The sequence below is a fragment of the Eumetopias jubatus genome, unplaced genomic scaffold, assembly GCF_037043125.1.
Source record: "Eumetopias jubatus isolate StellerSeaLion01/CBP00866 unplaced genomic scaffold, mEumJub1_p1.0 scaffold_16, whole genome shotgun sequence".
In the NCBI taxonomy this organism is placed as follows: Eukaryota; Metazoa; Chordata; class Mammalia; order Carnivora; family Otariidae; genus Eumetopias; species Eumetopias jubatus.
In genome coordinates this window covers 61,020,478-61,045,312 of record NW_028274822.1, presented here as the reverse complement: position 1 = coordinate 61,045,312, position 24,835 = coordinate 61,020,478, and the positions used below count along the sequence as shown (strand labels likewise).

At 37.4% G+C, this 24,835-nt stretch overlaps 1 protein-coding gene across 7 annotated transcripts in view; it reads left to right on the top strand.

Moving 5' to 3' along the window:
• Window positions 1-24,835, top strand: part of PIEZO2 (piezo type mechanosensitive ion channel component 2) — a 588,882-nt gene that overhangs the window by 153,666 nt on the left and 410,381 nt on the right. The gene's annotated exons all lie outside the window — the stretch shown is intronic.

Here is a 24,835-nt window from a genome sequence, read left to right as displayed (position 1 = left end):
TGAATCCTCTTGGTTTTTGTTTGTGTAAAAGTGTCTTCATATTTGCCTTCACTTATGAAGGATAGCTTCAGTAGGTATAGAATTTTTGGTTGAAAGACTTTTCCCTCTCTGCTTCTGTGTGATAAATATGTCATTCCAGTATCTTCTGGCTTCCATAGTTGTTGATGATGTCCATCATAAATCTTGGGATTGTTCTCCCTTACTTCATATGTTTTCCTCTGGTTCCTTTAAACATTTTCTCTTTATCTTGGACTCTTCAGTAATTTGACTGTGATGTATCCCACAGTGATTTCTCTTTGAGCTTATTTTGCTTAGGTTGCACTGAGATTCTTAAATCTCTAGAAGGGGTAAGAATTGTCTGGAAAGGGCATGAAGAACATTTTGGGTGATGTAAATATTCTAGATCTTGTCACATTGTTTCACAGATGCAAACGTTTCCCAAAACTCATTGAATCTTATACTAAATACCTATGTATTTCACTTTATTCAGTCTAGACAAGTGACTTAGAGCTTTGATTTTTTTTTAAAGTGTAATCTATGGGAGCTAGATGTATTTTCTCTCATAATTGAGTCTATTGTGACTAAATGTGGGAATTCAATTTACTAATTTGTTTCTGAAGACACTTTTAAAATCTCTGCCATATATTTTTCTTCTAAATGATGTAAGTCCTGGTTAAAATGAAAGAAATAGGTAATATAATAAAAAACAAAAATACATTGAGATCATTTTTTGACTATTCAGAAAAGATCTTCATACTAAGAAATATACTGAAGAATCAAATAACAGATAAAACTAAAAGGGAAGCATCTTAAGAATGTGTGTGTGTGTGTCTGCGTGTGTGCGTGGGGAGAATGGGAAAGGAAGGAAGGAATGAAGGAGGGAAGGGAGGGAGGTAAAGAAGGAAGGAATGGAGGGAGGGAGGGAGGGAGGGAGGGAAAGGATGAATGAACTTGAAAATGATGGAAAGGAGGGATCTGTAGATTTGGCTGCTCTGTTTCGTAGCAGATGTAGGAATGTGAATGTGAATGCAAGGCCAATAAGCTAATAGTAGGTAAATTTTTGAACTCCATGAATTGATCTGTGAGGAGATAAGTGCTGCCTATTCCCTTCCCTGCCATATGCTAACATCCTGCATCCTTCAATCTTTTACCTTGGTGTAGATTAAAGATTTTACATTGTGTTCACTACATGGCTGTGTTAACAGCTGTGAATGAACATGACTTACTATGTTCACCTGTTACATTTCATTCATTTGTTCATTCATTCAACTAATAGTTGTTGTGTGCTAACTATCTGCTAAGCACTTTTCTATGCATCTGGGGTATAGTGATAACCAAGCAGGAGAAACAGGATCTTGGACTTGTGAAACTTGCATTTGGTAGAGATAGAGACAGAGAAAGAGAATAAAAAAAGAAAATAAAGTAATTGCAAGTAGTGAGGTGTGCAAAGCAGGGTAACATCAACACCTGGGGAGATGGTGTCCCTCTTCGCTTGCAGGACCAGGGAAGGTGTAAACATCTGAACTGAGACCTGAGCCAAAGGAAGGAGACAGGCACATACAATCTAAAAAGAGAAATTGCATTGTATTCTTGCCAGTTTTATAGACAAATGAAAACATACCCTTGTAGCAATGGCAAAAAAAAAAAAATAATTAAAAAGCTGATTTTTGAAAATGTGCTAGGCTCTTTCTGGGGAGAGATGTTGAGGATACAATGTGCCTTTTACTGGAGACCCCCCTTTGCAGATGAGTCATTCCTCTGGTGCTTGGGAGCACAAACCACCGACAGAAGGCGGTGCTGGCTGACGGCTGCCCTGCCTGGCTCCCCCAGCCTGAAAAGGGAGCTCCTGGATGGGGAGCATAAACATTGCAGGTCACTTAGTCATAGCGACCTGGTGCACGTTCCCTGTGGGGAAAATGAGCTGATAACAGTGCAGAAGTCTCTCTTGATGAGCTGGCCAGGACAGAAAGACCCTCCTGGCCACCTAATCTGGGCATCTCATGCCAATAGAAAAGTGGCGGGGGGTGGGGAGGGGATGAAGGAGGAGAGCTGCTGGAAGCATGATGACAGTAACTAATCTCCACCTGCCTTTGATGAGCATCACTTTCCACTTCACCCATCCCCCCAGCTTCCTAATTTCTGTCAACATGAAGCTGAAGACAATAACTCCTTTCTACACGTATTCATGCCTGACAATACATGTGGAACTAAGCCAGACTTCCTAGAGAGATGTGAAAGAAAAAAGAGACAAAGGCAAAGTTATATGGGGTCTAAGAGAATGAAGTGTAGCAGAAGAGACTTTTTTTTTTCAGAATTGAATTCACTGTTTTCCTAAAGGAATTGCAGAATAACTGTGCAGAAAACATCTAAAGCTAATTGCTGGAAGAATGCTCCACAGGGAATGAGCCTGCCTTGCTGGGGAATGGACTCAGTAACCTAATTGTTTTCGTCCATTCATTACCATTTGTAGTTCCCTTGGTGCCGAATTTGGCAAACTGGCCTTGTAAAATAACAAGAAGTATGCAGACTTCTTGTTGGCTTGATGCAAAACGTTCTTGCCAATATATATTGAGATCAGTACACAAGGACTACCTTTTCTCATTTATGTGATTTTCATTTATTATGTCCTTTCAGGAGCCATTTAATGGGGACTCTTATGTGCAGAGCGCTGTGCTAGACACTCGGGAGTGTCTAGAGAGGTGTGATATTTGGCTCCTACCTTCAAGGAACTTATAGTCTGGTCAACATTAGGAAATGCACCAATCAATTATCTGGAGCAAGATGTTGGAAAGGACTTCTCTGTCAAAACTGCATCGTGGTGAATGCAGTGAGGATTGGGGAAGCACACATTTCAGAAGGGCACATTTTCTTCCCTGAAATAACGAATTATTGAGATAACTGAAGTTCTTAGAAATGAGACCATTCATAAGTTCAGAATTTCCTTAAAATTTTCCCCTCTAATTTTGACAGCTTGATCAGCAGAGCAGATTTTTCTCATATCCTACTTGTTTATTTTGTGTTTTCTTCCTTCCACATCCTCTCCAACTGAAAGGAAATGTATGGATATCAAACCATACTGGCTCATAGTTTGAATCATCTAAAAAATGACTAAGGCTTTTTATTCCCAAATGGCCACTCCCTGATATACATGAATTGCCATGTCATTTCTTTGAGGATAAATGAGGGGGTCAGACAGCTCAGTCTGGAAAATCTGTGAAGTCCCAGAATCGGAGGTGGAATGGGGCCGAGTCTGGTAAATATCTAAGTTCCTGTCTTATTTTGTTTCACTGTGAAATTTGCAGGATTTTCATCCAGAGGGAACCAGGGAACAGTGTAGCTGCCCCTCAGCTCCCAGTGCTCAGGGGTGTCACTGCTAACCACTCCCCGCCCTGTGCACCATATGTAGATTCCAGGGAGCTAGCAGGGGCATGGGCAGGACATGTCTGCAGTCAGAAGATGTCTGCAGTCAGGGAGTTTCTACAGTGGCCAGGCCCACACTCACACCCTATACTTCTCAGGCCTTCACAGAAAGACATGGAAACCATCAGTTGTTTAGAGTGAGTTGCTGATGTCATAGCACGGTTTAAAACACACAAAAAGTAAAAGCTCCAAAAAATACTGACTCTTCTCTCTCTTCCCTTAGTCCTATAATTTGTTTACTGAATTGGCAAAAAGCCCCAATTCAGAGGTTTCACTTTTACATAAAAGCTTTTCTCAGTGCTCTAGCAAATAGCATCCATATTCTTGATCCCACTGCATCATTCAGCCTCCAAGTGCTCTCCTCCCCTCCAGAAGGAAGACCTGGAAGGACAAGGCCAAGGCTCATCACTGGGTGGCTCTGCAGAAGGCTGAGCGACTTCCTCTCTCCTGTGTTTGGATCTCTGCCCTTGACTTCCTGCAAAGGCGTTGGCCATTCCACGAGGTAGTCCCAGGGCTCACTGCACTTGGAAATGCCTTCCTCTGTGTGAGTGGGACTGGTTAATCAATTGATCCTACTAAAGGACATTCTTCATATCCACATTGGATGTTTGTATTGGCCTGTTCTCTGCCAAGCCCGCCTGTGGAGGGCCATGAGAATGTGCAAGGAAAGCCATTTTATTTGGGTGCTTGCATTATCCAATTTGGTCTCCTTTCCACAGTTCAGCTTATGAGACCTCAGCAGGAATTTGTAAGTGTGCTTACACAAGTCTCTGTGTATATGAATACATTTCTACCTGAATATCTTTTTTTTCCCTTCTAATAAAACATCACAAGAGAACAGCTACCTCCTGATATTAAGAATTTGGCATATACTTACAACTTGGGCTCTGATTTTTGGCCTGACTTCCTTTTGGAAATGGTGAAATTAGAGAAGGTGAAACTGTGGGGGGGGGGCGTCTTGTCAGAGGAACAAACCGCATGGGTGCAGGCAGTGAGGGCAGGTGCTTACCACCTGGTGTGAATGAGTCACGCTGCGCTTTGTTACCTCTCCATAAATGGGGAATGACCCTCAGACATCACGGAATCCGTGGAATACCTACTAGAACATTTCTTGAACGTCAAAGCACAGTCCTTTTTGTTTCTCTATACTTATGAACAGTTTGCCTTCAAGTGTGCTTTCTTCTGCTAGAGCAGGGGTAAGAAAACTGCAACCTACAGGCCAACACTGTCTCAATCCACCCCTGTTTTTATATGACTTGTGAGTTAATTTAAATGGTTGAAAAACAATCCACATTATTTCCTGACATATGAGAATTATGGGACATTCAAATTTCAGTCTCCATAAATAAAGTTTTACTGGAATACAGCCATTATTAATGTGTCTGTGTATTGTGTGTGACTGCTTTTGTACTAAAATGGCAGAATTGTGTCCTTGCTTAAAATATTTACTGTCTGGCCTTCAGAGATGGAGGACCTACAATTTCTAATTCTGCTGAAAGTTTTGGCTTCTTGCCAACTCTACATGTTCATTTACCTGCACAGTTGACCCTTGAACAGCACAGGTTTGGATTGCCCAGGCCTATGTACATGTTGTTCTTTTTCCAGTAAATATGGTACAATACTGTAGATGTATTTTCTTTTTTATGATTTTCCTTTTGTCTTTTTAAAAAGTTTTATTTATTTATTTATTTATTTATTTATTTATTTATTTATTTATGTATAGATGTTATTTATTTGACTGAGACAGAAAGGAAGAGAGAGAGAGCACAAGCAGGGGGAACGGCAGGCAGAGGGAGAAGGAGAAGCAGGCTCCCCGCTGAGCAGGGAGCCCGATGTGGGACTCAATCCCAGGACCCTGAGATCATGACCTGAGCCAAAGGCAGACGCTTAACCAACTGAGCCACCCAGGCACCCCTCATTTACTTATTTTTAGAGAGAGTGAGAGAGAGCATGCGTGAGCTGGGGGAGGGGGAGAGGGAAAGAATCTCAAGGAGACTCACCACTGAGCACAGAGCCTGACCTGGGAGTCCATCCCATGACACTGAGATCATGTCCTAAGCCAAAATCAAGAGTTGGACGCTCAACCGACCAAGCCACACAGTCGCCCCTATGATTTTCTTAATACCATTTTCTTTTCTCTAGCTTACTTTATTGTAAGAATACAGGATATAATACATATAAGATACAAAACATGTTAATCAGCTGTTTATGTTGTTGTTAAGGCTTCAGGTCAATAGCAGGCTATTAGTAGTCAAATTGGGGGGAGTCCAAACCTATATATAGATTTTTGACTGTGTGTTGTGTGGGGGGGGTCAGTAGCCCTAACCCCACATTAAGAGTCAACTATATCTTTTTACAAATACGGTTTCTAGGGGTGCCTGGTTGGCTCAGTCGTTAAGCATCTGCCTTTGGCTCAGGTCATGATCCCAGGGTCCTGCTCCACAGAAAGCCTGCTTCTCCCTCTCCCACTCCCACTGCTTGTGTTCCTGCTCTCGCTATCTCTCTCTGTTGAATAAATAAATAAAATGAAAAAAAATAAATATGGTTTCTAATTAAGAAAAATGTCATTTCAAATTTCTTGCGAATTTGGAAATTTGTTATCTTTATGATATAACTAACCTGTTTTCTGCTTCTCTGTAATATGTGTGATCACAAGGGTACAATATGCCTTGTTCTACTGAGGTCTTTAACAAGATGTCTCTCACACAATAGTTATGAAACTGGTTTGTTTCATGAATAAATTCACAAGTAATGGGAAGGCAATTCATCAAATAGTTCTTCCACAGTTTCTGCTGCTCTAATGGAATCCCTAACAGTCTTTGTTGAGTTTTTCCCATCTGTCCTCCATGTCAGCTGATTGCTGTTTTACATGTTCTTTTTAATCTTGTGCTGAGTTCTGGGTGAGCTCCTCAGTCCTGTCATCCAGTTCACTAAATTTATCTTTGTCTCCACCTGATCTAGGGAGTAGTTTCCCTATTGATCTATTTAAATAGTTAAATGACTGTATTTTAAATTTCTAAGACATTTGGTTGCTGTTTTTCAGTGTTATCTATTTTATTTCATTTCTCCTATGTTTGAAAAAATAATTTTTTGTTCCCTTTTCAGGATTTACTTTATCTTTTGGAGAACCCCAAGAAGCTGAATTTAAAGTCATTTTCAGTATGTTGCATAATTTTTTCATTTTACCTTTGGTGAATTCGTGTTTCTTCATGTGTTTTGAATTACTATTTGTTTACTCATACTGAATAAGAAGGCTTCCTTGGTCACAGCCCCTCCCTCTGTCTCTTGCTCTGGTTCTAGCTTTCTCCTCCTCCACATCCTCCATGCTCATCTTTCTTTCTAAAGCTTTCCAGTTGCTCCCACCTGGACCCATGGGATCCCCGTGGAGACAGAAATCTGTCCTGTGATGACATTGGGGATTTGGACTTCCCTGGTATGTGGTCACAATCCACGTTTTCCCTCTTCCCCAAGCACACAGCTTCTTATAATAAACTATAAATCACAAAGTGGTCAGGAGCAGATTTTTTTCCAGCATCCTTTCAAAATCTGAGGATCTGTAACCCAAACCCTTGTTTTAATCAGGCTTCCTAATGATGGTTTCCTTGCTCATACCAAGCATGTAATTAGATGTTCACCATGAAGCCAACTATTTTTTTTTTTTTTTTGCCTGCTTCAAGAGCAGCTCACACTCAGCTTTGAATTTCTCTTCTAGTTCTGCCCTTTAGAGGTAATTATCCTTGGCTGGTGTCTGGTTATATCTTCTTGGCCATCAGCTTCATAATATACTTATTACAGTTGACCCTTGAACAATGAAGGGGTTAGGAGCTCTGCCCACCCCCCACCCCACCATGCAGTGGAAAATCCACCTGTAACTTTTGACTCCCCAAAATGTAACTACTAATAACCTACTATTGACAGGAAGCCTTACTGATAATATAGTCGATTAACACATATTTTGTGTGTTACAGTATTATATACTGTATTCTTACAATAAAGTAAGCTAGAGAAGAGAAAATATTGATAAGAAAATCCTAAGGAAGAGAAAATACATTTATATTGCTTTATGTATATTTACTGAAAAAAAATACAGGGATAGGCAGGCCCGGCTGGGACAAGTGCAGGGGCAGTGATGGGTCCTACCCCAGGATGGCATGGCAATGTTTGGCAGTTGGGGGGGGGCCTTGACTTAGCTGCCAGAGGGGACTGCAGGCAGGGACAGCTGCCCTATGTGCCTGGAGGTGACCAGCAACAATGGGGGGTCATCAGCAACCAAGGCCACACGTGAGTGCACTGGCCTTTGGAGGGGGGCAGGGGCCAAATCGGGGAGGGGCTCCCTGTGCTTTACCATTGTGCCATCCCTGTCCTCTGGGCAGGTTCCTTTGCTTCAGCCCAGCCTCCTGCCTGCCAGCCCTGGTGCTCACCCTGACCACCCCCATCAATACACGGGGCGACCTGCAGCCCTGCCAGGTCCTGCCCTTGCCTGGGCCTCCCAGGGGGCCTCCTGCACCCACAGAGGGCAGCAGGCATGACCCCTGTGCCGATCGCCTTTTGTTGGGTGCTGTGGAGACTGGAGGCGAGCAGTTGTAAAGAAAGGTCTTCTGGCTTTTGCTGTCAACTCTTAAAAAAATCTATGTATGAGTGGACCTGTCCAGCTCAAACCCATGTTGTTCAAGTGTCAACTCTATCTCCACGTGTTTAGGGCAAAGGAGGTACCTCAAAGTGAGAATTGCAGTCTCCCCTGCAAGTCTCAGTGTTTTCTGGAGTGAGAAAGATCTACTGCTTCATACTCTCAGTTCTGCATCTTGTTCCAGATATTCAGCTGTGAGGTAGCTGTTAAGCTTGAGATCTTATGCTAAGAGTGGTCCCTACCTTCAGGATGCTTATGCTGAGGACAATGAATGTCTAGAACAAGATGACCTAGTTGCCCTGTGGGGTGTTGCCCCTACCCCTTCCATGATGGTGGTACTGATCCCCGCAGGTTCCTGGAGAATTGATTCATGACTACTCATAGCAATCACGGTCTTTAACTGTAGGAAGCTGCCTTGCCCACATAACACTCATCTCTGGGGACAGCCCACATCCACTTTCTGGCCAGTGATGGGGATAAGTGGGGATACACAGGCTCTACCCCCTTGTCTCGATTCTGGACAGTTGTGAACGACCATTCCAGCTCCAAAGCTCCCTAAGGACGCTCCAAGGGTTCCACTGCAACTGCATCCCCAGTCCAGCTTGTCCCCTGACTCAGTCCTGCCTTTCTCACTCCCCTATTGGGGGTGTTGCTGAGAGCCCTCTCCAGTAACTTCCTGTACATCAATCTCAATCTGAGTCTTTTCCTGGTGGCCCAGCCACCAGGTGTCAGATAAAGACATTATACAATATAGGACTCAGAAAGAGATCCCTTCAGGTCAGAGTAGTAAGGAAAGATATAGAAGACCTGAGACCTGGTCATAAATGATAAATTTAGAAGGAAGAATGGAGTGGACATTTGTGATGCTGGCAGCTTCACGTCCTTTTCCTAGTTCCTCACTTATCATTCTTCTATGTTCCCAGAATGCCATTTTTCTTTCTGGCACCACTTTTCTCTCTGATTATATCAGTTCATGTGGGGAACCTTTAGGCAGAAATTACAATACTTTAAAAGTTATAAAACAATAGCACATAAAGCCAAGGTAATAAATGATGGATCCAAATGGGAAGGCAGAAGGGAAAAAAAAATCTTTTTTTTTTGGCTCCAACAATATGTCAATAAAAAAATTGGGAATAGAAGATTGAGCTTTTGCAAGGGAGGATTAAGAGGTGGGTGTGGTGGGGAATTCCAAGTCCCACTTGGAGACATGCAGTGGAAGTTTTTAGTCCAATTTGTGAAGGTGGGGAGAACTCTGAAGGAAATGATCTTGTCATTCATTCTTCCGTTGGCTTTGTAGCGTTCCCAGAAAGACTCTCTTGCTGTTTTTAGCAAAAAAAGGTTTGAGGAGTGCTGGAATAAGGACCTCAATAAGATTTCAAATAGAATTATGTAGTAGACATGTATTTATTCTATTTGTATGAGTTTGATGCTAATGAAATGGCCATTCCTGTAGATCAAAATGGTTAGTATTAGCAAGTTCATGTACTCAACCTAAAAGCTTGACTGCTTAGTTGATTTTGAAGTCCCAGCACACTCTTTCCAGCTAATAGTTATCTATATTTAACCTCATTTTGAATTGAAAAGAAAAACCTCAGTTTTATGTATCAACTTGATTTTCATTTGTTCTGTCTGGAGCATAAAATTGTGGGAAGTCCTTTAAATATAAATATTTGCTTCCCAAGGTATTTTTTCCTAGATACCATGTACATTGGCTACATGGTGTTGCAAATAAATAATAAAAATATCTTGGGGGTATAAGCTGAAGACTTTGAAATATATGTAGAACTCTCCAAACTCTGTTTTTAGGCAGAATTTGCATTAAATTCATTAACTTACCTATAAACCCATACCAATGAAACTTCTTGCTGTTTCATTTTCACCAAAAAGCAAATGACCACAAGGCTCAGAGCTCTCCTTTAAGAATGGCTAGGTTTAGGGAATGCCCTACTTCTTCAGTGGAAAACTTGAAAATTAGCTTACACATATTGGCACAATCATGAGAACCGTGGATCTTCCACATTTGCATGTCACATTTTGAATCCCTTGAAAGCTAGAGAATTGGAAATGTTGGTTAAGGCAATAACCTCTGAATTACTTTCAAAAGTATAATAAATTATTATTCCTATGTTTAGATTTATACCTAAGTTAACTTTATGCCTGTGTTTAAATCCAAGTACCTGGATGAAATCCATAAAGTGATAATAGTCTTTTTTTTTAGCTCTATTTGAGAAAATATATGATAAATAAACAGAATATATTAAAAACCCTCAAATTAAAATTTATTGAGAAAAACTGTTTTCTCCTTGTTTTCTATTTCTTTTGATACCTACCACTTTTTAAATTTTTTCTGCCTTCACATTCTAATAATTAGAGAAATATAATATATAAATACAGAGTTTGGTACCCTGTCATTCTGGCCATAAATTTTTCATTTTGTAAATCTGCTATTTGGGTACGTTTGCAAATCATCTTGAAGTTAGGATATGTATTTTTAATCCTTTTTAATATATACCTCATTTTCTTATGTTTCTAATTATGAGTGATTATTTATTAGGTGACATATCTTTGGATATTTCATATTTCTTGTATAAATAAGAGTGACTACTCAAAACATATGGGCAACATAATACCCTCAATTATTTCTGCACACACAAAATATTTCCAAAACCGGAAAAACCAGGAATCATTTCTAGAAATGCCATGACTTAATTGGGGCATGGTCAAAATTGTGTGTGTGTGTGTGAGACAGAGACAGAGAGAGAGAGAGAAAGAGAGAAAACAAATACATTTTTATCCATTTTTGTTGCTGTTCTTAATGACTGAAGTTCCAAGTTTTCCCTCAGTACCATTTCCCTTCAGCCTAAAGAACTTGTGTTAGCATTTCTTTTAGAGCAGAAATTCTGATGACAAATACTCTTAGTTTTTGTTGTTTGTTTGTTTGTTTTTTCATTTGAGAATGTCTGTGTTTTGCCTTCATTCCTGAAGGATATCTTCACAAGATATAGAATTCTGGGTTCATAGATTTTTTCTTTCATAACTTCAAAGGTATTGGTCCACAGTGTTCTGGTCTTCATGGTTTGTGATGAAAAATACATGGTAATTCAAATAGTTGTCTCCCTATATGTAATGTGACATTTTTCTCTTGCTGCTTTCAATTTTTCTTTACCTTGGTTATTATGTATCAGGGAGTGGTTTCTTTGAGTTCATCCTCTTTAGGGTTTGCTAAGCTTATTGAATATGTAAATTATGTGTGCACCTAATTTGGGGAATTTTTAGCTATTATCCATTTTTTTCCTGCACCAGTCTCTTTCTCTTTTCCTTTGATAACTCTAAGGGCACAATGACACAAATTATAGACTTTTTGACCCTCAGATCCCTGAGTGTCTATTAAGATTTTTAATCTTTTGCTTTGTGTTACTTGTGTTGGATAATTTCTACTAATCTTTTTAAGTTTACTGACTCATTCCTTTGTTACCTCTCTTCTACTACGGAGCCCATTGAGGGAATTTTAAATTTCAGATACTGAATATTTTCAGTTCTAAAATTTTATTTATTTTTTTCTTGTACTTTCTATTTCTCTGCTGACAACTTTGATCTTTCCATTCATTCAAGGTTGTTTACCTTTACCTCATGGAATGTGGTTGTAATGGATGTTTTAAAATCATTTTGTAATAATTTCAACATCTGGGTAATCTCAGAGTTGGCTTTATTGTCTTTTCTCTTGAGAATTGGTCAGATTTTCCTGGTGTTTTGTATGTCAAGTAATTTGGGATTGTATCCTGGTCACTTTGAAGATTATGTTATGAGACCCTGTGTCATGTTAAAGTTTTTGGGGAACTGTTGATTTGTTTTTCTTTGTTTCTGCAGTTAGTTGGGTGCATTTCAAGTCACAAATTTTGTTCACTTTCTATGGGTTCAATGTCAGTTCAGTTCTCAAATTCTTTGCTTTTCTGTTTGGGTCTTCCCTGCATGTGCACCACGCAGGGACCAGACTGGTACTTGAGTAGTTCATTATATCATAGTTCAGTAATCAAAGGTCTTTTGGGTTCATTCCATGCATATGTACTTTGGGGTGAGAGCAGACTTGTACTGATTTGTAACAGATTTAGAGGAACCTCCCCGTGTCTGGCTTTTTTTCTTGCCAGTATCTCCCCTTTAATCTTTAACTCTTGGGATCCCATTCCCTAGTTCCTCTAATCAGAGATAAAACTGGAAGGGGGGAGGAGGTGGGGACTTTAGATGCCTTCAGGGCAGTAACAGCAGTGCAGCTTTGCAACTAGGACAGTCTTTGGAGCAGGACTAGAGAAAAAAAGGTTGAAAGGGGACATATTTGATGGTGTTATAGTCCAATTACTTATCTGGTTTTATTGGCAGGAAGTTATGAGAATAGAGCAGGGTATTACTAATGGCTCTTGGTATTATTACCTGTTAGATTTAGTTATTTTGCGGCATTTTATTTATATAAATGCATAATTGTCTCCTATTCAATTAGTTTGAAAGAGTATATATATGCACAATATATATACACAATACATGTACACACAAGAATTAAAAAACCAGAAGTTGGAATAAAAAAAATGGTTTGAAACCAAAAGAAGACATCAATGACAATGGCAGAGAACATAGCAAGAAGAGCTTTCCCTCCACAGCATCAGTTAAAATTCAAGCAAAAATAGAATAACTTTCTCAGAACTCCAGAAAACAGTGAAAGATTTACAACAACAAAGAAATGTTGAATCAAGAAGAAGGTAACAATGGCAGAATAGTATTTTGGCATTTTTATTTATCTTTGCTCCATACCCAACCCCAGCATGTTGGCAGTCCTGAAGACAGCTGCCAGCATTTCCAGTGTGGGACCCTGGTCCCTGGTTCCAGAGGGAAGAGAGCAGACCTATTCTCAAATAATTGTGTTTGTGTATTCTTATATGTCTGGGGCTGCCTGAAAGGTTGATGGACACTTGACTTGTTTCACCTAATTCAGAACTCATTCAAGGCAGAGAAGAGCAGGCATTTCTCGAAACCTTGTAAAGCAAATGAACAACTCACAGCTGCTTGTTTCAGAAGGTTCCAGCTGAGGAAAACAATAGAGTGCTGAAAGCCTGGGAGTGATAGCTGAAAAGAGAGTTTTTTTTTTAATTTTTTATTGTTATATTAATCAGCATACATTACATCATTAGCTTTTGATGTAGTGTTCCATGATTAATTGTTTGTGCATAACACCCAGTGTTCCATGATTAATTGTTTGTGCATAACACCCAGTGTTCCATGCAGAATGTGCCCTCTTTAATACCCATCACCAGGCTAACCCATCCCCCCACCCGCTTCCCCTCTAGAACCCTCAGTTTGTTTTTCAGAGTCCATTGTCTCTCATGGTTCGTCTCCCCCTCTGATTTCCCCCCCTTCACTCTTCCCCTCCTGCTATCTTCTTTTTTTTTCTTAACATATATTGCATTATTTGTTTCAGAGGTATAGATCTGTGATTCAACAGTCTTGCACAATTCACAGCACTCACCATAGCACATACCCTCCCCAATGTCTATCACCCAGCCACCCCATCCCTCCCACCCATCCCCATTCCAGCAACCCTCAGTTTGTTTCCTGAGATTAAGAATTCCTCATATCAGTGAGGTCATATGATACATGTCTTTCTCTGATTGACTTATTTCGCTCAGCATAACACTCTCCAGTTCTATCCACGTCATTGCAAATGGCAAGATCTCATTCCTTTTGATGGCTGCATAATATTCCATTGTGTATATATACCACTTCTTCTTTATCCATTCATCTATTGATGGACATCTTGGCTCTTTCCACAGTTTGGCTATCGTGAACATTGCTGCTGTAAACATCAGGGTGCACGTACCCCTTTGGATCCCTACATTTGTATCTTTGGGGTAAATACCCAGTAGTGCAATTGCTGGATCCTATGGTAGTTCTATTTTCAACTGTTTGAGGAATCTCCATACTGTTTTCCAGAGTGGTTGCACCAACTTGCATTCCCACCAACAGTGTAGGAGGGTTCCCCTTTCTCCGCATCCCCGCCAATATCTGTCAGTTCCTGACTTGTTAATTTTAGCCATTCTGACTGATGTGAGGTGGTATCTCATTGAGGTTTTGATTTGGATTTCCCTGATGCCGAGCGATGTTGAACACTTTTTCATGTGTCTGTTGGCCATTTGGATGTCTTTGGAAAAATGTCTGTTCATGTCTTCTGCCCATTTCTTGATTGGATTATTTGTTCTTTGGGTGTTGAGTTTGATAAGTTAAAAGAGAGTTTCTTTGGGAAATTATGGCATCCCAAAGTGCCCGTGTCTACTGGCGAATATAGAAAGTCATATGCATGCCCAGGGCAAGATGCATACTCTGAAAAGGCCTGAGAAGACTCCAAGTTTTCACTTCTGTAGGATCTCTAGTCTCGGTGCAAGTAGAAAATGTACGCTAAGGCAGAGTTGTAAATAGCCTTCTCTCTCTCTCTCTCTCTCTCTGTCTCACACACACACACACACACACATGCTCCTTGATACTCAAAAACATTTCTGTGTAAACACTAGTGAAAGACAACACAAAGGAATGGACCACACATGGAAAAAGATGTAGATTTCATAATAAATAGTTTAGAAAAGTAACATACAGGGGTATCTGAGTGGCTCAGTCAGTTAAGCATCTGCCTTTGGTTCAGTTCATGATCTTGGGGTCCTGGGATTGAGCTCTGCATTGGGCTCCCTGCTCAGTGGGGAGTCTGCTTCTTTCTCTCCCTATGCCCCTCCTCCCCACCCTGCTTATGCTCTCTCTCTCAAATAAATAAATAGAAATCTTTAAAAAAAAAAGTAACATACAGCTATAGCCTACAGCAATCAACAAAAACAAATTCTGAGGCAGAAGAATCTGATTTCCAGAATTGTCATATGGTAGTATTCAAAATGTCTAGTTTTCAGCATAAAATTATGAAACGTGCAAACAAACAAACAAACAAAAACATGACCTATTCATAGTGGAAATCAACAGAAACTTTCACTGAGGAAGCAGACATTGAACTTACTAGACAAAGACTTTATGTTGCCTATGTTGAGTATGTTCAAGGAGCTAAAGGAAGCCATGAGAAAAGAGCTAAAGCAAATGAAAATAACTTCTAATCAAAAAGAGAAAATCAATAAAGAGATGGAAATTATAAAAGGTAACCAAACAGAAATTCTGGAACTGGAGAGTGTAATAGCTGAAATGAAAAAACTCATTAGAGTGTTCAGATTGCAGATCTGAGCCGGCAGAATAAAGACTGAATGAATTTGAAGACAGGTCAGTTGAAATTATCCAGTCTGAGATCAGATAGAAAAAAAAAATGAAGAAAAATGAACATAGTCTAAGAGAATTCAGGGACAGTGTCAAGCATATCAACACACATAATGGGAGTCCCAGAAAGAGAGAAGAAAATGAAAGGGCCAGAAAGAATATTTGAAGGAATAGCAACCAAAAACTTGAAAAGTTTGAAAAACACATGAAACACATGAAAATCTCAATAACTTCCAAGAGGATAAAACTGAATCACATCATAATCAAATTGTCAAAGCCAAGGGCAAAGGAAAAATCTTGAAAACAGCAAGAAAGAAGTGATTCACCACCATCAAGGGAACTTCAATAAGATTAAGGACAGACTCTCTTGAGAAACCATGGAAGCCAGAAAAGTGATGCTTTTAAAGTACTGAAAGAAAAACAAAAAGAAAAGAAAAAAACTGTTAACCAAGAATCTTATATCATGCAAATTAATTTTTTTAAAAACAAAGGAGAAGAAGAAAATCCCAGATAAACAAAAAGTAATTTGTTACTCATAGGTCTATTCTAGAAGAAATGCTGAAGGGAATCCTTCAGGATGAGATGAAAAAAAAAAAAAACAGACAATAACTCAAAGACATTTGAAGAACTCCGATAAAGGTACTGTATAGGTAAATATAAAACACAGTTGGTTCTTTACTTCTCTTTTAATTTCCTATATGATTTAAAAGATGCATAAAACAATAATTATAAATCTATACTAATAGGGACACAATGTATAAAGATGTAAATTGTGAGAACAACAACATAAAAAGGAATGAGGCCGTATGGAAGCAGAGATTTTGTATGATATTGGAGCTAAGTTGTTATCAGTTCAAACTAGATTGTTATAAATTTAGGATATCAACTATAATCCCTCTGGTAACCAGTAGGAAAATATCTTTAAAAATATACATAAAAGAAAATGTGCAAGGAGTCAAAATGATACCCTACAAAAATCGATTAAATACAAAAGAATGAAATAATAGAGGAAGTGAAGAACAAAAAGGGTATAAGACATACAGGAAAAAAAAAAGCAAAATTATAGAAGCATGTCCTTAGTAATTATTTTTATATAAGTGGATTAAACTCTCCAATGAAAGGCAAAGATGGTGAAATGGATGATAAAACATGATTCAGTTGTGTGCTGCCTTCAGGAAACTAAATATTCAAAGACAAAGTTGGTTGAAAGTGGAAGGATGGAAAAAGATATACTATGCAAATTATAAACAAAAAGTGCAGAGGTCATTACATTAATATTACACAAAATATACTTTAAGTCAAAAACTGTTACAAAGAAGGTATTATATATCAATAAAAGGTCAATTCATCAAGAATATACAACAGTGATAAACATGTACTCACCAAGCGACAGAATCCCCAAATATGGGAATCAAACATTGGCAGTCTTGAAAAGGATAGACAATTCTACAGTAATAATCGGATATTTCAATAGCCCACTTTCAATACTGGAAAGCACATCTAGACCGAAGATCAATAAGGAAAAAGAAGACTTGAAAATACTATATATATAGTCTTGTTGGCATATATATATATATATATATATATATATATATATATATATACAGAGAGAGAGAGAAAGAGAGATAAATATCACTGTACTGAACAGTAAAAGAATACATATTCTTCTCAAGTTTACATGAAATATAGGAGAGACCATATGTGGGGCCAGGAAAGAATACTCAAGAAGTTTTAAAAGATTGAATCATACAAAGTATTTTTCAGATTATAATGGAATAAAGCCAGAAATTAATAACAGAAGAAAAAGTGGAAAATTTGCAGATACCTGGAAATTAAACAATGCATTCTTAAACACCAGTGGGTCAAAGAGGTAATTACAAGGAAAATTAGAGAATACTTTGAGACAAATGGAAACAGAAACTCAATATACCAAAATTTATTGGATGCAATAAATTGAGAGAGAATTTGTTGAGAGAAACAACAAAACTAAAAGTCAGTTCTTTGAAGAGATCAATAGAATTGACAAACCTTTAGCTAAATTCACAAATCTAAAGTGAGAAAAGATGCAAATGATAAAATCAGAAATGAAAGTGGAGACAATACTACCACCTGTACAGAATTAAAATAATTATATGTGAGTACTATGAACAAGGATATGCCAACAAATTAGATAACCTAATTGAAATAGTGGACTTTCTAGAAACATACAAATTACCAAAATTGACACAAAAGGAAACAGAAAATATAAACAGACCTATAAAATTAAAGAACTGAATCAGTAATCAGAAACCTCTCAACACAGAAAAGTCTTGTACCAGATAGCTTCACTGGTAAATTCTACCAAAAATTTAAAGAAAAACTAACACCAGTACTTCTCAAAGTTTTCCAAAATGTAAAATATAATAGGAGGGAACATTTCCTAACTTACTCTGTAAGACCAGTAACAAAGCCAGAGACAACACAAGGGGAAAAAAAACCCAAAACTGCAGTCCAATACCCCTTATGAATATAGATGCAAAAGTCCCCAGTGAAATACTAGTGAACTGAATCCAACAGCACTTTAAAAGGATTACACATTGTGACAAGTGGAATTTATTTTATCCTGCAAGGGTGGTTCAACATAAGAAAATCAATGTAATGCATCCCATGAATAGGACAAAAGGGAAACAAAAACATAATCATCTCAATTGACCCAGATTTGGCCATTAAAGAAGTAAATTAAAATGAACCATTAGAGTGAGTCCTAATACAGTCTGTCTGGTGTTATAAAAAGGAGACATTTGGACACAGAAAGATACCAGGGTTGCATGTGCATAAAGAACAGACCATGTGAGGACACAGCAAAAAGGCAACCACGTGAAGGCAGCAAGTGAAACAGAGAGGCCTCAGAAGAAAGCAGGAATTGCTGACATCTTGAACTTGGATATTTTGCCTTTAGAACTGTGAGAAAATAAAATTCTGTTGCTTAAGCCCCCCGATTGTGGTACTTTGTTCTGGCAGCCCTGGCAAATTAATACATCTGCTTTTACAATTGCTAGTCAACATTGTGCAACAAGTTCTGGCCAGAGAAGTTAGGTGAAAAAAAGTAAAAGACTACCAAATTGGAAAAGCAAAAGTAAAACTATCCTTATTTGAAGATGGCATGTTCCCATATACAGAAGATTTCCAAGAATCCATAAAAATACTACCAGAGCTAATAAAGAAATTCAGAAAAGTTGCAAGGTGCAAGATCAACACACAAAAATCAATTATGTTTCTGTACATGGGCAATGACAATCTGTAGAAGAAATTAAGAAAACAATTCCATTTGCCTTAGCAAACCAAATAATAAAATACCTAGGAATAAGTTTAATCAATGAGGTGAAAGACTTATACACTGAAAATGTTAAACATGCTGACAAAAGTTAAAGAGGACTGAAATAAATGGAAAGACATCCTGTGCTTATGGGTTAGAAAATATAATATCCTTAAGATGTCATTATTACCCAAAACAAACTATAGATGAAGCGCAATCCCTGTCAAAATTCCAATGGTCTTTTTTGCAGAAATAAAAAATGTAATCCTTAAATTCATATGGAATTGCAAGGGGTCCCAAATAGCCAGAACAATATTGGAAAAGAACAAAGTTTCAGCACTCATACTTCTGCCTCCTGATTTTAGTGCTTACTACAAAGCTATGGTAATGAAAATATGGTATTTCTATAAGGATAGAAATGTAAACCAATAAAATAGAATTGAGTGTTCTCCAAAGAAGATATGCAAATGACCAACAAACACATGAACCAGATGCTCAACATCATTAGTCATTAGGAAAATGGAAATCAAAACCACAATGTGATACCACTTGACATCCACTAGAATGACTATTATAATAAATAATTTTAAAAATCAGAAAATACCATTGCTGGCAGAGATATGGAGAAATTGGAACTCTTGTACATGGTTTGTAGGAATGTAAAATGGTGCACCTGCTATGGAAAATAGTTTGGCTGCTTCCCGGAAAGCTAAATATGTAATTACCATATAGTCCTAGTATGTACAATTCCTAAATATGTACATAAAATAAGTGGGAAAAGTACTCTAACAAATACATATACATACATGTTCATACCAGCACTATTCGCAGTAGTCAAAAGGTAGATACAACTTAAATATCCATCAACAGATGAATAAATGTACAGGTGTTCATACATACAATGGAATAATTTTCAGCCATAAAATGATGAAACACTGATACACACAATAACATGGATGAACCTTGAAAACATCATGTTAAAGGAAAAGAAGCCAGACACAAAAGGCCACATAGTGTATGATAATATTTATGGGAAATATCCAGAGATAAAAAGTTGATTTGTGGTTTCCAACAGTGAGGAGAAGCAGGAATATTGAAAAAGTAACTGCTTAGTGGGTGCTTTTGGAGTGATGAAAGTGTTTTGTAAAGTAGAGAAAATGGCGCAACATTGGGAATGTACTAAATGCCACTGAATTTTTATATATATTTGTGTATATATATAAATTTATATATATACTGATGTGTACATATATAAAATCAGGAAATGTAAGGAAATACTTGACAAGTAAAATCCAATTGTTTATATCACATAATTATACATTATTTAATCCTTAGTTGTCCCTAAAGAAATCAATAAAAGCTATAGTAGGATTGAGAAGAACTCAGACAAATCCCCTTGTCTTCTGCTTACATTTATTTTAAACTTTTCATTTCCCTAAAAGGCTAATAAAATTCAGCTTCCTTAAGCTATGTTTTTAAAACTGACTACATGCCAAAACTATATTATGTCAAAAGTTAGAAAAATTGAAAGAAAAGGTATTTTAGAATGAAATGCACATTTTAGGTATATATATTTATATATTTATGACATTTTAAGCCTTTAAGTTTCATTTTTTTTTTTGGCAGTTCCATGTTTTCCCTGAGGGCATTTTATGGGTTCCTCTGCCTTAGGTCCAAGTGAGCAGCACTCACTGAGGCGAGTCAACATTAGAAACACAGAAGTAAATATCCTGAGCTCAGAGCCTGGGGGGAGCCAGTGCCCCAGCAGCCAAGGCAGCGGGTCGGGCTGGTAACGCAGTGGCTGAAAGGAGGGGACTAGGAGATGGGTGGTTTCCCATGACTCTGCTTTGCCTAAAAGACACATATTGCACAGGATTTAATGGAATCTCCTCCTGGGCTACTGAGAAATCCCTCTTTCCAGTATGGGCTTGTTGAATGTAGACCTGAAAGCTATTCAATTTATGGTATCTCGATATTTTAATTTAATGCCTCACTTTTCTTTTGTGACATCAGAGTAGTAATCAAGTCATTAGACTGTGGCAGGCAGTTTTCTTAACCACTAAAGAAGGATTTTATACTGAAATGAGATAATGTAACTTTTGGTTAGATCTTAAAGATCTGTGTATGTATTTGTACATGTATACTGAAATATAAAATTATATATACCAAATTACATATATATATTTACCTTATGTATTTATCAGTATGTAAATATAAAAGTTATACATACATAAATACGTAAGTGTACCACATAGCTATCACGTACATATTTGCCATATAAATAAATTTTATTTATGTATAAAGTCTTAGAGTTTCAAAGGCCTGGCAGCCTGTCTAATCAGAGTTGCATGGCCAGAGGCAGACCAAGGACCAGAATGTAGGTCATCTAGTCCAACACCCACCTAGTCCTCTCCAGAGAAGTGTTGCAACAGTTTACTCTTCAATTCACAAGAATAGTTTTATTTTAGAATTGTTCAGAGTGTCTCTCATGTTTTTGATTTACTCTTGCTTGTTTATACCCCATTCTCATTCCTGTTTCCTGCCTCCCTGTATGAAACTACGCAAATGTGTTTTATACATATATTAAATATACATAAACACATTGGTGTTAAACATATATGTTATTTTTCCAGGTCTGTGTTCTTAATTTATGTGAATGATCTTGTGGTCTGTGGCCCATTTTTTTTTCTTATCATTTGTTAACCCAATTTATTTTAAGATCCACATATGTTATTCTTCTACTTTCATGCACCTAATGGTTGAATGTATTTTAAGATGCACGTTCATCTCATTTTTACATATTCATCTCTTTAATGGTGGAAAATTGGAATATCTCCAATTCTCTGCTACTACAGACAAGGATGTGAAGAATATCATGACTCAAGTCCCCATGTAGACCTGCTGCAAAAATTTCTCTGAATTTTATAACTCAGAGTGTGATTGCCAAGTCAGAGACTTTGGCATACTTAAGTACTGACCTCCAGAAAGACTACCAATTTCACACTACTAGCAAAACATTGGTTCCCCCTCACAAAAAACATTATTATGAATCTTTATAATTTAATATGATGGATGTAAACTGTTAACCCATTTGTGTTTTAACTATAATGTCTCCATTAAATGCCTCTATGCTTTTAGTTCCTCTGTATAAACATATTGCCCTCTCAAGTTTTCCCTTGTAAGATGCTTATTTAGATATTTTGCTCCCTTCTCTATTGGTTGACCTGTCTTGTTGCTATGCAGGCATTCTTTATCTATTCGAATATTAATCTCATCTCTAATCTTAGATGTCCCAGCTAAATATCTGTGAATTTTATTTATGGTGACTTTGTTGAATTTTCAACTTTAATGTGGTCAAATTCATCTATTTTTTGGTCTTATAACTTATGTTTGGGGTCTTATTTTAGAGGCAGTCCCCATGGAAAAGGCACAAAGTTATTCTTCTATGTTTTCATCTATAGACTTTAGAATTTTATCTTTCACATTTAGGTCTTTATTCACCTGAAGATCACCTTTGTGGCAGGGATCTAGCATTATTATTATTATTTTATTGAAGCCAGCTTTTCATCTGCTAGCTAGCCTGTTCTCCTCTTGACTTGTGGGGTCAACTTTGACATTTATCAAATTCATAGGTAAATTAGTTTTTTTTTCTGAATTCTCTGTGGTATTCCATTTGACTTTTTTTCCTTTCTGTAAGGAATCTAAATTCTGTTTGTTTTATTTTAACTTATGGGTTTATAGCATACCTTAATTGTCTTTTAGTACAAACACAACTCACCCGTTTTTTATCTTCTCAAAATTTCAAAGTTGGCCTGGCAATTCCTAGGTTTTTGTTTATCCAAATATATTTTTAAATAAATTTGTTGAGTTCCTCAAAAATTCTGTTCTTATATATTTTGAAATATGTTTGCTGGTGGCCTGAAAGTTTCTCCTGGCATTTTATTTGAAGTTGCATTGAATTTGTAGACTAAATTTGGGAAAAATTGATATTTTTGTCATATTAGGTTACCTCATTCATGAATGTGGTATATCTCTTCATTTATTCAGGACTTTTACTTTGTTTTTCTGCTGGGTTTTACAGTTTTGTCCATAAAGGTCTTGTGCATTTTTTGTTAAGGTTCTTTTTTTTCTTTAAATTTTTTATTGTTATGTTAATCAGCATACATTACATCATTAGTTTTTGATGTAGTGTTCCATGATTCATTGTTTGTGCATAACACCCAGTGCTCCACGCAGAACGTGGCCTCTTTAATACCCATCACCAGGCTAACCCATCCCCCCAGCCCCTCCCCTCTAGAACCCTCAGTTTGTTATTCAGAGTCCATTGTCTCTCATGGTTCATCTCCCCCTCCGATTTCTCCCCCTTCATTCTTCCCCTCCTGCTATCTAATTCTTACATAATTTTTTTCAGTCCAGGTTCAACCTGTAGGATATGTTTATATGTATATAATTTATTACAAGGAATTGGACTATTGATTATATGAACTTGGTAAGCAAGTCCAAAATCCATAGGGTAGGCTTTCAGGAAGGGAAGAAGTATGGTCATGGGCAAGTTGAAATTCATGGGCACAGTTTGAAGCTACTGTGCACAGGTGACAAGAGTTTCCTTTCTCTCCCCCCACCCTCCCTTTCTCTATTCAGACCGGTTTTCAAGACTTCCAACTGACTGACTCAGGCCTGCCCAAATTGTCAAGGATAATATCCTTACTTAAAGTCAGTTGATTATGGACTTCAATCACATCTCTAAATTCATGGCAACATCTAGATTAGTGTTTGATTAAATAACTGGGGACTATTGCCCAGCCAAATTGACACATTGGCAAAACCATTTAAAGTACAGTTTTGTTTGCTAATTTAAGTTGTATCTCGTTTTCTATTTGATGATTGCTAATATAAAGGAGCTATATTGATTTTTGTAAGATGATATTATATCTAAATCATTTTATGAATTCTTGTGTTTGTTCTAATGGTTGGTCTGTGGCTTCACTTTCTCATTCTATGTTGGTGATAATATCATCTACAAATAGTTTAATTTGATATTATCTGCAAACAATTGTAATTATTACAATTCATCATTCTTTTTCTTATCTTATGACATTGGCCAATGTGCCCAGTGGTATGTTAAGTGGTGGCAAGGATAGCAAGTGTCCCTGATCATTCTCTAACAGTAATGTATGTCTAAAGTTCCACCACAAACAGGATGCTTGCTTTAGTTATGGTATAAATCCTTCATCATTTTAAGGATATTACCTTCTATTCCCAGTTTATTGAGTGTTATTTTTTTTATTATGTTCAGTTAGCCACTGTATAGTACATCACTAGTTTTTGAGGTAGTGTTCAATGATTCATTAGTTGTGTATAACACCCAGTACTCATCACAACACGTGCCCTCCTTTTATCATAAATAAAATTTGAACTTTATGAAATGCTTCTTCTACATCCATTTAGAAAATTATGATATCAGCCCACTGGTGTATGACTTAAACCTAGACATTTATTAACATTAAATCACACTTGCTTCTCAGCAATAAATAAACCCTAGTCTATTTTGGGGTAGGGGGCAGGTATAGTTGACACGAGATGTTTTATTAGTTTCAGGTGTACAACATAGTGATTCACCTTTTCTGTATGTTATGCTTTGCTCACCACAAGTGTAGCTACCATTCATCTGTCATCATATAACACTATTACAATATCAGTAACTATATTCCCTATGCTGTACCTTTTATTCCCATGACTTATTTGTTCCATAACTAGAAGCCTGTGTCTTTTTGCCCATTTGCTCATCCCTCCACCCCTCTCCCCTCTGGCAACCACTGGTTTGTTCTCTGTATTTATAGGTCTGATTCTGCTCTTTTAAATCCTAGCTTATTATGATGTGTTATATTTTTACTATGCTAGTTCAGTTGGTTAGCAAATATCATTTTTAATAATTTATGTCTATGTTCATAAGTAAAACAGGCTTATAACTCCTTTTTATATTCTAACCTTATTTTATTTTAAATTTCAAGTTACTCTAACTTTGTAAAATGTTTTAGGCAACTTCCCTTCTTTTCCTACTCTCTGAAACTACTTGTATAAAATAGGGGTTGTTTGTTCTTTAGACTTTGGTGGAACTCTTATAAAATTTTCTGAGCCAGGGGCTATTTGTGGTTCCATGTTGTGATAATTTGTCATCTAATATGTAGGAAAGCATTTTTCTTGTA